The following is a 15,222-nucleotide window of genomic DNA, read 5'->3' on the forward strand; positions in this document are numbered from 1 at the left end:
GCAAAAGAGCCGATTACTTTGTGACAAAGCCCCGCCAAAAGCCCTTTTAAGGGCTGGCAAAAGAGCAGTTTACTTTGGGGTAATGCCACGCAAAAAGCCCTTTTCAGGGCTATTTGTAGGGTTAGACTTAGGTTTAGTGGTAGGGATAGTTTAGTATTTTAGGGGTTAAATAATTTAATATAGCTGGCGGCGGGGTAGGGGGGTTAAATTAGGGGTTAATCATTTTAAAATAGATGGCGGCGGGGTAGGGGCTCACTTTAGGGGGTTATAGATTTAATATAGCTGACGGCGGTTTAGGGGTTAATAACTTTATTAGGTAGCGGTGGGCTCCGGGAGCGGCGGTTTAGGGGTTAATACATATTTTATTGTTAGGATAGTGAGGGGGGATAGCGGATAGAGGGTTAGACGTGTCGGGCTATGTTTAGGAGGCGTGTTAGACAGTGTGGGTGATTTAGACTTTAGTCAGGTTTTGTAGGCGCCGGCAGTTTCTAACGTGGCGTAAGTCACCGACGACGCCAGAAATTTGTACTTACGCAGATTTCTGTACATCGCTGGTTTATCCGACTTACGGCACGTTAGCAACTGACCGCGCCGTATATTGGATAGCTCGAGATGCGAGCTGAAACTGCGGGCGACGCGGGTTCCCTCGCTTGCACCGCAAACTAGGCAGTATATCGGATCGCGCCCGTGAATACTTAAATGTCTAAAAGAAGCAGATACTAAAAAAAAGTATAAAAATCATACAATAACAAATGTTAGAAACACATAAACATGTAGGATATCTACTGCATATAGAAATATTTTATGCACTGAAAATTCATGAATTATCAGTCTTTTATTTTTCTCACCCCTCTGTAGCTTATAGACGTTATATAATTGATGATTCTCTCAGTCCTCACCACAAAAAATGGTGTATGTTGCTTTGTTTAAAAGGGTGCATCATCAGAAGTCCCTTAATGTTAGAAAAGCGCAAAAAAATATAGAAAAAGACAAAGCGCAACAGGACTCAAGTGAAAAGGTTTATTAAACAGATAAAAGATATTTTAAAAACAGAAGGTATTAGGCATACCAGAAGTTAAAAAACAAATTTATGTAAGAATTTACCTGATAAATTCATTTCTTTCATATTGGCAAGAGTCCATGAGCTAGTGACGTATGGGATATACAATCCTACCAGGTGGGGCAAAGTTTCCCAAACCTCAAAATGCCTATAAATACACCCCCCCAACACACCCGCAATTCAGTTTAACGAAAGAAGTGGGGTGATAAGAAAGGAGCGAAAGCATCAACAAGGAATTGGAATAATTGTGCTTTATACAAAAAATCATAACCACCATATAAAGGGTGGGTCTCATGGACTCTTGCCAATATGAAAGAAATTAATTTATCAGGTAAATTCTTACATAAATTATGTTTTCTTTCATGTAATTGGCAAGAGTCCATGAGCTAGTGACGTATGGGGTAGCAAATACCCAAGATGTGGAACTCCACGCAAGAGTCACTAGAGAGGGAGGGATAAAATAAAGACAGCCAATTCCGCTGAAAAATTTATCCACAACCCAAATCAAAAGTTTTAATCTTTATAATGAAAAAAAAAATGAAATTATAAGCAGAAGAATCAAACTGAAACAGCTGTCTGAAGTACTTTTCTACCAAAAACTGCTTCAGAAGAAGAGAAAACATCAAAATGGTAGAATTTAGTAAAAGTATGCAAAGAAGACCAAGTTGCTGCTTTGCAAATCTGATCAACAGAAGCTTCATTATTAAAAGCCCAAGAAGTGGAAACTGACCTAGTAGAATGAGCCGTAATCCTCTGAGGCGGGATTTACCCGACTCCAAATAAGCATGATGAATCAAAAGCTTTAACCAAGATGCCAAAGAAATGGCAGAAGCCCTCTGACCTTTCCTAGAACCAGAAAAGATAACAAATAGACTAGAAGTCTTCCTGAAATCTTTAGTAGCTTCAACATAATATTTCAAAGCTCTTAACACATCCAAAGAATGTAAAGATCTCTCCAGAGAATTCTTAGGATTAGGACACAAAGAAGGGACAACAATCTCTCTACTAATGTTGTTGGAGTTCACAACTTTAGGTAAAAATTGAAACGAAGTCCGCAAAACCGCCTTATCCTGATGAAAAATCAGAAAAGGAGACTCACAAGATAAAGAGCAGATAATTCAGAAACTCTTCTAGCAGAAGAGATGGCCAAAAGGAACAATACTTTCCAAGAAAGTAATTTAATGTCCAGAGAATGCATAGGCTCAAACGGAGGAGCCTGTAAAGCCTTCAAAGCCAAATTAAGACTCCAAGGAGGAGAGATTGATTTAATGACAGGCCTGATACGAACCAAAGCCTGAACAAAACAATGAATATCAGGAAGATTAGCAATTCTTCTGTGGAACAGAATAGAAAGAGCAGAAATTTGTCCTTTCAAGGAACTTGCAGACAAACCCTTATCTAAACCATCCTGAATAAACTGTAAAATTCTAGGAATTCTAAAAGAATGCCAAGAGAATTTATGAGAAGAGCACCATGAAATGCAAGTCTTCCAAACTCGATAATAAATCTTTCTAGACACAGATTTACGAGCCTGCAACATAGTATTAATCACTGAGTCAGAGAAACCTCTATGACTAAGCACTAAGCGTTCAATCTCCATACCTTCAAACTTAATAATTTGAGATCCTGATGGAAAAACGGCCTTGAGATAGAAGGTCTGGCCTTAACGGAAGTGGCCAAGGTTGGCAACTGGACATGCGAATAAGATTCGCATACCAAAACCTGTGTGGCCATGCTGGAGCCACCAGCAGTACAAACGAACGTTCCATTATGATTTTGGAAATAACTCTTGGAAGAAGAACTAGAGGCGGAAAAATATAAGCAGGTTGATAATTCAAAGGAAGTGTCAACGCATCCACTGCTTCCGCCTGAGGATCCCTGGACCTGGACAGATACCTGGGAAGTTTCCTGTTTAGATGAGAAGCCATCAGATCTATTTCTGGAAGTCCCCACATCTGAACAATCTGAAAAAACACATCTGGGTGAAGAGATCACTCTCCCAGATGTAAAGTCTGATGACTGAGATAATCCGCTTCCCAATTGTCTATACCTGGGATATGGACCACAGAAATTAGACAGCAGCTGGATTCCGCCCAAGCAAGTATCCGAGATATTTCTTTCATAGCTTGAGGACTGAGTCCCACCCTGATGATTGACATACGCCACGGTTGTGACATTGTCTGTCTGAAAACAAATAAACGGTTCTCTCTTCAATAGAGGACAAAACTGAAGAGCTCTGAGAATCGCACGGAGTTCCAAAATATTGATTGGTAATCTCGCCTCTTGAGATTTCCAACCCCCCTGCGCTGTCAGAGATCCCCAGACAACTCCCCAACCTGAAAGACTTGCATCTGTTGTGATCACAGTCCAGGTTGGACGAACAAAAGAGGCCCCTTGAACTAAACGATGGTGATCTAACCACCAAGTCAGAGATAGTCGAACATTGGGATTTAAGGATATTAATTGTGATATCTTTGTATAATCCCTGCACCATTGGTTCAGCATACAAAGCTGAAGAGGTCTCATGTGAAAACGAGCAAAGGGGATCGCGTCCGATGCTGCAGTCATGAGACCTAAAACCTCCATGCACATAGCTACTTAAGGGAATGACTGAAACTGAAGGTTCCGACAAGCTGCAACCAATTTCAGACGTCTCTTGTCTGTTAGAGACAAAGTCATGGATACTGAATCTATTTGGAATCCTAAAAAGGTTACCCTTGTCTGAGGAATCAAAGAACATTTTGGTAAACTGATCCTCCAACCATGTCTTTGAAGAAACAACACTAGTTGATTCATGTGAGATTCTGCAGAACATAAAGACTGAGCAAGTACCAAGATATCGTCCAAATAAGGAAACGCAGCAATACCCCGCTCTCTGATTACAGAGAGTAGGGAACAGAGAACCTTTGAAAAGGTCCTTGGAGCTGTTGCTAGGCCAAAAGGAAGAGCAACAAATTGGTAATACTTGTCTAGAAAAGAGAATCTCAGGAACTGATAGTGATCTGGATGAATTGGAATATGAAGATATGCATCCTGTAAGTCTATTGTGGACATATAATGCCCTTGCTGAACAAAAGGCAGAATAGTCCTCATAGTCACCATCTTGAATGTTGGTATCCTTACAAAACGATTCAAAATTTTTAGATCCAGAACTGGTGTAAAAGAATTCTCCTTCTTTGGGACAATGAACAGATTTGAGTAAAACCCCAGACCCTGATCCTGAAAAGGAACTGGCACAATTACCCAAGACAACTCCAGATCTGAAACACATTTCAGGAAAGCCTGAGCTTTCTCTGGGTTCACTGGAATGCGTGAGAGAAAGAAACTTCTCACAGGCGGTCTTACTTTGAAACCTATTCAGTACCCCTGAGAGACCATGTTCTGAATCCAATGATTTTGGACTGAATTGATGCAAATATCCTTGAAAAATCTTAGTCTGCTCCCTACCAGCTGGGCTGGAACGAGGGCCGCACCTTCATGCATACTTGGGGGCTGATTATGATCTTTTAAATGGCTTGGATTTATTCCAGACTGAAGAAGGCTTCCAATTGGAAACCATTCCTTTAGGGGAAGGATCAGGTTTCTGTTCCTTATTTTGTCGAAAGGAACGAAAAACGGTTAGCAGCCTTAAATTTACCCTTAGATTTTTTATCCTGAGGCAAAAAAGCTCCCTTCCCCCCAGTGACAGTTGAAATAATTGAATCCAACTGAGAACCAAATAATTTATTACCTTGGAAAGAGATAGATAGCAACGTTGATTTAGAAGTCATATCAGCATTCCAAGATTTAAGCCATAAAGCTCTTCTAGCTAAAATAGCTAAAGACATATATCTAACATCAATTCTAATGATATAAAAAAAATGGCATCACAAATGAAATTATTAGCATGTTGGATTAACTTAACAATGCTATACACATTATGATCTGGTACTTGTTGCGCTAAGGTTTCCAACCAAAAAGTTGAAGCAGCTGTAACATCAGCCAAAGAAATAGCAAGCCTAAGAAGATGACCTGAACATAAATAATCCTTCCTTAGATAAGATTCAAGTTTCCTATCTAAAGGATCTTTAAAAGAAGTACTATCTGCCGTAGGAATAGTAGTACGCTTAGCAAGAGTAGAGATGGCCCCATCAACTTTGGGGATCTTTTCCCAAAACTCCAATCTATCAGTCGGCAAAGGATACAGTTTCTTAAACCTTGAAGGAGTAAAAGAAGTACCCAGTCTATTCCATTCCCTAGAAATCACATCTGAAATAGCAGGAACTGGAAAAACCCCAGGAATAACTACAGGAGGTTTAAAAACCGAATTTAAATATTTATTAGTTTTAATATCAAGAGGACTAGTCTCCTCCATATCTAATGCAATCAACACCTCCTTTAATAAGGAATACTTAGATAATACCTCTGTAAGGGTAGTTGACATAACTGCAGCCATATCCTGCAGAGTAAAAGAATTAGACGCACTTGATGTACTTGGCATCGCTTGTGTGAGCATTAAAGGTTGTGACACTTGGGGAGAATTAGATGGCATATCCTGATTCTCTTCAGACTGAGAATCATCCTTAGGCACACTTTCTTTACCTAAAATATGCTTTTTACATTGTAAGGCCCTTTTTTAGTACAAGAGGTACACAAATTAAGAGGGGGTTCCACAATGGTTTCTAAACACATAGAACAATTTGTTTCCTCAATGTCAGACATGTTAAATAGACTAGCAATAGCCACAATAGTCGTAAATCATCTCATTTATTGATTCACACAACTTTTAGCAAAATGTGTACTGCGCCTTTAAGAAACAAAAAGCGCAACAATTTTTTCTCAAACTGCCTAAACGTTTAAAAACGCTACACAATCAAATATAATAATTCAATTGGCCCAAAAATTATTGCACCCTATAAGTAAAAGGTGAATTTACCCTCTAAGAGACATTTTAATCAAAAAATATATCTTAGAAAAAAAAGACCCCTGCACCTCGCCACAGCCTACCTGCCCCCAGGGTACTGCAAAATGACTCGACAACAATCCGGTGAACAGAAAACAACTCTAGGCCCCACAGGAGCTAATGCCTGCTGCCTTCTCAGTCAGAGTAAACTGCGCGCCTGAGCACGCGAAATAGGCCCCACCCATCATGGACGTCGTCTTAACAGTCTGTATAACCGCATGGGAAGCGGTTTGAAAAATAAAGCCATGTGGTCCCCTAACATCTTTAACAAGAAACTGCAGCCCTATTGACTTGTTTTATTAAAATATATAATGTCAAGCTGCCTCTCCCAGTGTCCAGCCCCAATACAGTGTCAAAGCAATATGTATAAAAACACAGGCTTGTCAGTAACACCCTCAGTGATACAGGTCTACTGCTTACCCCTTCCCTTGCAGGGAAAAATGTCAGCCAGTTCTGATATATCAAATCTCCTCAGAAATAAAAGACTGAGCATACCTTAATGCTGCTTGTAGCATGACACCGTTCTCCACACTGAAGATTTCTCTTGCACTACCTTCAGAAGCTTTTGGGGAACCAAAATGGATCTTAGTTACAGCTGCTAAGATCATCAACCTCAGGGCAGAAATCTTCTTCATTCCATATCTCCCTGAGGAAAATAGTACTCACTGGTACCATTTTAAAATATAAAACTTCTTGATTGAAAAATCTAAAACTAACACCTCACTTTACCTCTTCCTATTACTAACACAGGCATAGAGAATGACTGGGGGTGGAGGGAAGGGAGGAGCTATATATACAGCTCTGCTGTGGTGCTCTTTGCCACTTCCTGTTAGCAGGAGGTTAATATCCCACAAGGATGAAATCCGTGGCCTCGTCATATCTTGTAGAAGAAACTTCTATAAAACATTCACACAAAGAATTTTAAATCAAGGAATTTTAAATCAAGAATACCTGAATGTCAAGATCAATATTTAGACCCTCTGGATGTAGGCTTTTTAAAGTATATATCCAAAAGGTTTCTCTTCTTCTAAGTTTTAATAGTCTATTATGATCAAGCTTATTTGGTGGTATCCATTCTAATATCTTGCTCTCTAGCCCTATTGGATTGCTATTGTGTGTTATTCTAAAACGTTCAGACACACTATGGATTTTCAAATGCATTTTCAATATTTCTGATGTGTTCAGATATCCTATATTTAAATTTTCGTTTAGTTCTACCTATGTAGATTTTCCCACATTTGCATGTGAGTTAATAGACTACATAAGTACTGTCACAAATACAGGTATTTTTACATTTATAGTATCTTGATTTATCATGATTGTAAAAAATATCTTCACTATTGACATAAGGGCATGTACTGCAGTCTTTCTTTCTACATTTAATTAGTCCCTTCTTTGCTATTAACCACATATTTTTACTACTCCTTTTTTGGGGTTCTCTTATCTTACTGGGAGCTAGTATATTTTTTAAGTTATTGTTTCTTTTATAAACACATTTAGGTTTTGAATCTAGATTTGTTCCTAGGATGGGGTCCTTTAATAGAATTCCCCAATGTTTGGTTAGGATTTTCTGAATGTCTCTATAGTTTTCATTATAGGTGGTTATAAAGCGAATATTAGATTTTTTCTGTTGTTCTAGATTGTCGTTTATACTATTATCTTTTTTTGGTTTTGTATGTGTTTATAAAAGAAACAATAACTTAAAAAATATACTAGCTCCCAGTAAGATAAGAGAACCCCAAAAAAGGAGTAGTAAAAATATGTGGTTAAAAGCAAAGAAGTGACTAATTAAATGTAGAAAGAAAGACTGCAGTACATGCCCTTATGTCAATAGTGAAGATATTTTTTACAATCATGATAAATCAAGATACTATAAATGGAAAAATACCTGTACTTGTGACAGTACCTATGTAGTTTATCAACTCACATGCAAATGTGGTAAAATCTACATAGGTAGAACTAAACGAAAATAGAAATATAGAATATCTGAACACATCAGAAATATTGAAAATGCATTTGAAAATCATAGTGTGTCTGAACATTTTAGAATAACACAAAATAGCAATCCAATAGGGCTAGAGATCAAGATATTAGAATGGATACCACCAAATAAGCTTGATCATAATAGACTATTAAAACTTAGAAGAAGAGAAACCTTTTGGATATATACTTTAAAAAGCCTACATCCAGAGGGTCTAAATATTGATCTTGACATTCAGGCATTCTTGATTTAAAATTCCTTGATTTAAAATTCTGTGTGTGAATGTTTTATAGTGCAAATAAGGATATCTAAATGCTTGAAGTCATAATTTAAGGTATTATATACTTGTAAATACACTAACATATACCTTGACTTATAAATATGTCATAATATTAAAAAGTAGATACATTTTAATAATTATAGGATATTATCAGATACAATATATCTTCCTAGTTTGTATTTATATTTAATTATTATCACAATAGGAACGATCATGGGCCAAGATGAATAATGTAGGTTTTTAGCTTTTATAGTTTTTTTTTATACTCTATTACTATTAAAATCAAAATAATGAGGATGAATCATAATTTTAAACACAAAATTTGTTCAAAGAGACTAACATTATAGAACATATAAAATAGCCTACCACCACACTTCCCTGAATGTACCCAATCCTGTCTGATCTTGGAAGCTAAGCAGGGTCAGGCCTGGTCAATACCTGGATGGGAGACTGCCTGGGAATATTAGGTGGGGTAGGCTATCTTAGTATCTGAATTTATTATTATATATTTATTTTAACTCAAAATATAGTATAATTATTCCCATGTAGAGAACCCTTCTTATTATTATTTAATCCAAAAGTTCAATTTGTACAAATCCATCATGTTCTCAGTAACATTATTTTCTATCAAATGAATTACATTATCATTTTATCTATACTAACTTGCCTAGTCAGTATTGAACAATGAAACACGCTGTGACCATCAGCTGTTCACCCTTGAGTTCCATTAAGTTGGCTACTTAAGGGTGAACATCGGATATCCCTTAGGTCTATGATTAAGGCTAAGATACCCAGCCGAAACGCGTAAGACCGACTGGTAGCCGATGGTCACAGCGTCTTCATCATTTTTGGTTTTTATCTTTAACCATTTTTTTACCCCCTATTTTTGTAAATAAGTGTGTTGTTTTTGAGATCTATAATAAAGTTCACCTCTTGTGATTGTACCGGAGCTCGCTGGGTTCTTTTGATGTTTCTTAGTATAATATATGTATGCTTTTAAATGTTAAATTTTCGATTTCATGGTTTGAATATTTATGTATTATTATGATCCACTTTTTATAGTCTTTTAGGAATATGAAAATGTATTATTGTATATATTTATGTTTTTGAATTTGCAAAAATGGGCAATAACATACAATCAAATCACTGGGTATTTAAGGAGGTTACAACCCACCAATGATAGATCAACCTCCTGAGAAAGTTTCCACGCTAGGGAACGAAACGGCCGTTGAGTAGATCTTTAATCACCCAAGGGTGAAAACAGCAGACACTGCACAGCTGAAGACTTCCTTCACACACAAGAATTCAGAGCTGTATGCAGGATCTCACTGTGGAGCAACACAGCACCAAGCTAAAAGGAAGCTTGTATAAAACGGTTTCATCCTGCAATTCAAGATCAGCTGGAAGCGGTAACCTGGTGAAAAATTTTCAGCGCTGTCCTATACTATATCAAATACATTTATATCTGTTACATATGGGGTTAAACTCAGATATGAAAGTTAAACCAAATATTTGTCATGTGCCCGCTCTTCTTAAAGCTACAGGCAATGTATCATTATCCCACCATACAGTATCCTATGATATTTGCACCTGCTATTTTGTCTAAGTCAGTGCCGTAGTATTGATTCATTTATGGGCTAGATGCACCAATATCAAAGTGGAATGGTTTTAGCAGTTGTTAAAGTGTGCTACATATATTTGTAAACAAAATTCCTCCCTTGAGTTACCCCTGTTCAAGTGGGTCCATATGTGACCCGTCAAATCATGATGGAATATATATCACTTAAAATGAGGTTCCACTCTTCTTGTTCAGTAACATACTGATGGTAAAATCTCTCAATATATTGCCTCGTGTGACATAATCTTTTAATTTTTCTTAATGTGATGTAACAGCATATCAACTGTAAATGTATCCTTTACTTGTCTCTACTGAACACTTTTGCTTTTAACCACAACCTCGATAACATAATTAAATAAAAAAAAAAAAAAGGTTTAGAATCCGATGAAGATTGAGGTTTAAGTTCAGAAACAATCTTGCTGTGAGGAATTGAGGTGTTCGTCAGAATTTTACGAGATTTAGACAATTTTTTTGCTGGTTTTAACAGCACTAGATGACAGTTTTCTTTTTATAGGTTTTTTAGGGCCCTGAGATTGAACTTGAATAAAAAAATGACATTTTGTTATATAATTTATTCATGGAAAAATCATTCATATTCTGCACAGTATGAGTGGTTAAGGCAGCAGATGATTTTGCAGATTCAGACATTTTAACACAAAATTAAATTCACTAAATAAATAGTGTACAAAATATAACATAATAGTATAAGAGAATAAAAATGAAAAATTCAACCTAAACTCACAAAAAAGCAAGTGAGTTTACTTTTTAAAAAGAACCTACATTTCGCTGACAGAATTTTTTTTTTTATGGTAGGAAACATTTTTTTTATTGAATAATTTGTATTAAATAATATACTAATAAGTCACAAGGTGGCAGTCTAAGGCAAAAAACAATTTCACTAACTGTTGCAATCATGTGAGGAGCTGAAACGATGCTGAGTGAAAACCTGACAGGAAATGTCGGCAGGGAGGGCGGGAAGAACCGGACTGATTGACAGCCCACAAAATGGCGGCCGCAGTGTGCGCCATAATGCGACAGAGACAGGGGGCAACTCACAAGATGCAGGGGAAACTAAAAGAATAACAGCAATGAATAACGGAAAAACCGTTAAGAAAGAGTGACAGAGGCAGGTAATCACAGAGTACTCAAAGGAGAGTGGAAAAAAGGGAACAGACAAAGTTAGAAATAAAAAACTGAAAAAACTAGAAAAAAAACTAGAAAAAACAATATGTAAATAATGTATGCAATGCAATAAAACGATAAGAAACTAAAATAATGAAATTAACAAGTAAGTAAATAAATATATAATACAACACACTATCATAAAAAATTTTTGGAAAACTTTGACAACTTATCTCAGAGATGAGCAGCAAAAGAAAGAGGAGGTTTGGCTGCGTATTGGTCAGTTTATGGTCACTACTCCTACTCTGATTAATCACTTTTTTTCCTGGAGTTATAAGCTATCTCTCACCTTAGCTACTTATTGTTGTTCTTTATTATCTGTTCTGTTTTAATATCATTGTATTGATGATGCCTGTTATTCCTTAAAGTGCTGCATATGAGTAGTAAAAGAAAGTAATGCAAAAACAGAATTTATGTTTACCTGATAAATTACTTTCTCCAACGGTGTGTCCGGTCCACGGCGTCATCCTTACTTGTGGGATATTCTCTTCCCCAACAGGAAATGGCAAAGAGCCCAGCAAAGCTGGTCACATGATCCCTCCTAGGCTCCGCCTACCCCAGTCATTCGACCGACGTTAAGGAGGAATATTTGCATAGGAGAAACCATATGATACCGTGGTGACTGTAGTTAAAGAAAATAAATTATCAGACCTGATTAAAAAAACAGGGCGGGCCGTGGACCGGACACACCGTTGGAGAAAGTAATTTATCAGGTAAACATAAATTCTGTTTTCTCCAACATAGGTGTGTCCGGTCCACGGCGTCATCCTTACTTGTGGGAACCAATACCAAAGCTTTAGGACACGGATGATGGGAGGGAGCAAATCAGGTCACCTAGATGGAAGGCACCACGGCTTGCAAAACCTTTCTCCCAAAAATAGCCTCAGAAGAAGCAAAAGTATCAAACTTGTAAAATTTGGTAAAAGTGTGCAGTGAAGACCAAGTCGCTGCCCTACATATCTGATCAACAGAAGCCTCGTTCTTGAAGGCCCATGTGGAAGCCACAGCCCTAGTGGAATGAGCTGTGATTCTTTCGGGAGGCTGCCGTCCGGCAGTCTCGTAAGCCAATCTGATGATGCTTTTAATCCAAAAAGAGAGAGAGGTAGAAGTTGCTTTTTGACCTCTCCTTTTACCGGAATAAACAACAAACAAGGAAGATGTTTGTCTAAAACCCTTTGTAGCGTCTAAATAGAATTTTAGAGCGCGAACAACATCCAAATTGTGCAACAAACGTTCCTTCTTTGAAACTGGTTTCGGGCACAGAGAAGGTACGATAATCTCCTGGTTAATGTTTTTGTTAGAAACAACTTTTGGAAGAAAACCAGGTTTAGTACGTAAAACCACCTTATCTGCATGGAACACCAGATAAGGAGGAGAACACTGCAGAGCAGATAATTCTGAAACTCTTCTAGCAGAAGAAATTGCAACCAAAAACAAAACTTTCCAAGATAATAACTTAATATCAACGGAATGTAAGGGTTCAAACGGAACCCCCTGAAGAACTGAAAGAACTAAGTTGAGACTCCAAGGAGGAGTCAAAGGTTTGTAAACAGGCTTGATTCTAACCAGAGCCTGAACAAAGGCTTGAACATCTGGCACAGCTGCCAGCTTTTTGTGAAGTAACACAGACAAGGCAGAAATCTGTCCCTTCAGGGAACTTGCAGATAATCCTTTTTCCAATCCTTCTTGAAGGAAGGATAGAATCTTAGGAATCTTAACCTTGTCCCAAGGGAATCCTTTAGATTCACACCAACAGATATATTTTTTCCAAATTTTGTGGTAAATCTTTCTAGTTACAGGCTTTCTGGCCTGAACAAGAGTATCGATAACAGAATCTGAGAACCCTCGCTTCGATAGGATCAAGCGTTCAATCTCCAAGCAGTCAGCTGGAGTGAGACCAGATTCGGATGTTCGAACGGACCTTGAACAAGAAGGTCTCGTCTCAAAGGTAGCTTCCATGGTGGAGCCGATGACATATTCACCAGATCTGCATACCAAGTCCTGCGTGGCCACGCAGGAGCTATCAAGATCACCGACGCCCTCTCCTGATTGATCCTGGATACCAGCCTGGGGATGAGAGGAAACGGCGGGAATACATAAGCTAGTTTGAAGGTCCAAGGTGCTACTAGTGCATCCACTAGAGCCGCCTTGGGATCCCTGGATCTGGACCCGTAGCAAGGAACTTTGAAGTTCTGACGAGAGGCCATCAGATCCATGTCTGGAATGCCCCACAGTTGAGTGATTTGGACAAAGATTTCCGGATGGAGTTCCCACTCCCCCGGATGCAATGTCTGACGACTCAGAAAATCCGCTTCCCAATTTTCCACTCCTGGGATGTGGATTGCAGACAGGTGGCAGGAGTGAGACTCCGCCCATTGAATGATTTTGGTCACTTCTTCCATCGCCAGGGAACTCCTTGTTCCCCCCTGATGGTTGATGTACGCAACAGTTGTCATGTTGTCTGATTGAAACCGTATGAACTTGGCCCTCGCTAGCTGAGGCCAAGCCTTGAGAGCATTGAATATCGCTCTCAGTTCCAGAATATTTATCGGTAGAAGAGATTCTTCCCGAGACCAAAGACCCTGAGCTTTCAGGGATCCCCAGACCGCGCCCCAGCCCATCAGACTGGCGTCGGTCGTGACAATGACCCACTCTGGTCTGCGGAAGGTCATCCCTTGTGACAGGTTGTCCAGGGACAGCCACCAACGGAGTGAGTCTCTGGTCCTCTGATTTACTTGTATCCTCGGAGACAAGTCTGTATAGTCCCCATTCCACTGACTGAGCATGCACAGTTGTAATGGTCTTAGATGAATGCGCGCAAAAGGAACTATGTCCATTGCCGCTACCATCAAACCTATCACTTCCATGCACTGCGCTATGGAAGGAAGAGGAACGGAATGAAGTATCCGACAAGAGTCTAGAAGTCTTGTTTTTCTGGCCTCTGTCAGAAAAATCCTCATTTCTAAGGAGTCTATTATTGTTCCCAAGAAGGGAACCCTTGTCGACGGAGATAGAGAACTCTTTTCCACGTTCACTTTCCATCCGTGAGATCTGAGAAAGGCCAGGACGATGTCCGTGTGAGCCTTTGCTTGAGGAAGGGACGACGCTTGAATCAGAATGTCGTCCAAGTAAGGTACTACAGCAATGCCCCTTGGTCTTAGCACAGCTAGAAGGGACCCTAGTACCTTTGTGAAAATCCTTGGAGCAGTGGCTAATCCGAAAGGAAGCGCCACGAACTGGTAATGCTTGTCCAGGAATGCGAACCTTAGGAACCGATGATGTTCCTTGTGGATAGGAATATGTAGATACGCATCCTTTAAATCCACCGTGGTCATGAATTGACCTTCCTGGATGGAAGGAAGAATTGATCGAATAGTTTCCATCTTGAACGATGGAACCTTGAGAAACTTGTTTAAGATCTTGAGATCTAAGATTGGTCTGAACGTTCCCTCTTTTTTGGGAACTATGAACAGATTGGAGTAGAACCCCATCCCTTGTTCTCCTAATGGAACAGGATGAATCACTCCCATTGTTAACAGGTCTTCTACACAATGTAAGAATGCCTGTCTTTTTATGTGGTCTGAAGACAACTGAGACCTGTGGAACCTCCCCCTTGGGGGAAGCCCCTTGAATTCCAGAAGATAACCCTGGGAGACTATTTCTAGTGTCCAAGGATCCAGAACATCTCTTGCCCAAGCCTGAGCGAAGAGAGAGAGTCTGCCCCCCACCAGATCCGGTCCCGGATCGGGGGCCAACCTTTCATGCTGTCTTGGTAGCAGTGGCAGGTTTCTTGGCCTGCTTTCCCTTGTTCCAGCCTTGCATTGGTCTCCAAGCTTGCTTGGCTTGAGAAGTATTACCCTCTTGCTTAGAGGACGTAGCACTTTGGGCTGGTCCGTTTCTACGAAAGGGATGAAAATTAGGTTTATTTTTGGCCTTGAAAGGCCGATCCTGAGGAAGGGCATGGCCCTTACCCCCAGTGATATCAGAGATAATCTCTTTCAAGTCAGGGCCAAACAGCGTTTTCCCCTTGAAAGGAATGTTAAGTAGCTTGTTCTTGGAAGACGCATCAGCTGACCAAGATTTCAACCAAAGCACTCTGCGCGCCACAATAGCAAACCCAGAATTCTTAGCCGCTAACCTAGCCAATTGCAAAGTGGCG

The 15,222-nt window shown here is 39.2% G+C and overlaps 1 pseudogene; it reads left to right on the forward strand.

Annotated features, from left to right (window-relative positions):
- The first annotated feature begins 8,623 nt into the window (after positions 1–8,623).
- On the forward strand, positions 8,624–8,742 carry LOC128646180 (uncharacterized; annotated as a pseudogene).
- Positions 8,743–15,222: the final 6,480 nt, after the last annotated feature.

The sequence above is a fragment of the Bombina bombina genome, chromosome 1 (genome assembly GCF_027579735.1).
Source record: "Bombina bombina isolate aBomBom1 chromosome 1, aBomBom1.pri, whole genome shotgun sequence".
Classification (NCBI taxonomy): domain Eukaryota; kingdom Metazoa; phylum Chordata; class Amphibia; order Anura; family Bombinatoridae; genus Bombina; species Bombina bombina.